Raw genomic sequence first — 1075 nt, 5'->3', positions numbered from 1 at the left:
CGATACCATGGAAAGCCTGAATTGTGAGAGGAATGATTATCGACGGCACCCTCAGCTGGAGGAAAGCCTGGAACAGGCCCCACGACCAGGCATGGCGGAGACACTCGCCGAAGAAGTTCTCCTGCCAAGTAGAACTCGAGAGAAAGACCTTCGAGCGGCTTGGGGTGCCACTCTGGAGACGATTGGCCCCCCGGCCGACTCCAGCAAGAAACCAAAGCCCAAATCAAGAAGGTCTACGAGAAGCCCGGAGCCCCATCAAGAGGAGGTCCAGAAAGCACCAGACCCAACCAAGGACCAGCCACCACAAGACCCAGCGCCAAGGAACCCTGAGCCTTCGATGACGTACATAATGCTCCTCCCAGACAATTGTCAATTCTGCCAAAGAGGAGACGACTCCTGCTGGGCCCACGACACCTCCTGGGCTCCTTCGGTGACCGAGGAGACAGCTCCTTCTTCCCGCCTCCAGGAACACATCAGCTCCTGGAGGTTGTCCTCGAGGGCGACTCGGGACTCTGGAGGGCGCCTCGAGTCCTGGAGGCCGAGCCCAGTCGACCCTCAGTGGAGGACACCTCCAGCATGGTTCCGCACCAGGAGCGATGTCCACACCTGGAGGCGGTGAACAAACAATCACTCTATCAAGTCTCCAATGTATGAAAAATATATATACATATATAATCAGAATAATATCAAATAATTGATAAAAAAATAAAGATATAAAGGAAGCCCATGAAAATAAAAGAGAAATAGACTAAGAAGCCCACAAGAAATGAAAATAAGAAAATTTAAGAAAACGATGGAATAAGAATAGCCCTGAGGAAACAAACTTTCCAATCAAGAAAACATGGAAAGAGAAAACCTCAATCTGTTAAGAAATAGAAAAATAAGACCAGGAAAAGAATTCCATTTGAAATACTACAGGAAGTGAAAATGGAAGTTTTTGAGAAAATCAGAATAGAAAAATAAGTATAAGAACAAAAGAAAAAGAAAGAAAAAACAGGAAAAATGGAAAATTTTAGCCCAAAGTAGTGATTTTCTTTTAAGCCCAAAACCGACCAATTGCAAAGCACAAAATGCA

The sequence above is a fragment of the Oratosquilla oratoria genome, chromosome 37 (assembly GCF_046742065.1).
Source record: "Oratosquilla oratoria isolate Oo_2021 chromosome 37, ASM4674206v1, whole genome shotgun sequence".
Taxonomy (NCBI): Eukaryota; Metazoa; Arthropoda; class Malacostraca; order Stomatopoda; family Squillidae; genus Oratosquilla; species Oratosquilla oratoria.
The sequence above is the reverse complement of the archived record's forward strand: the minus strand, read 5'-3'. Positions refer to the sequence as shown.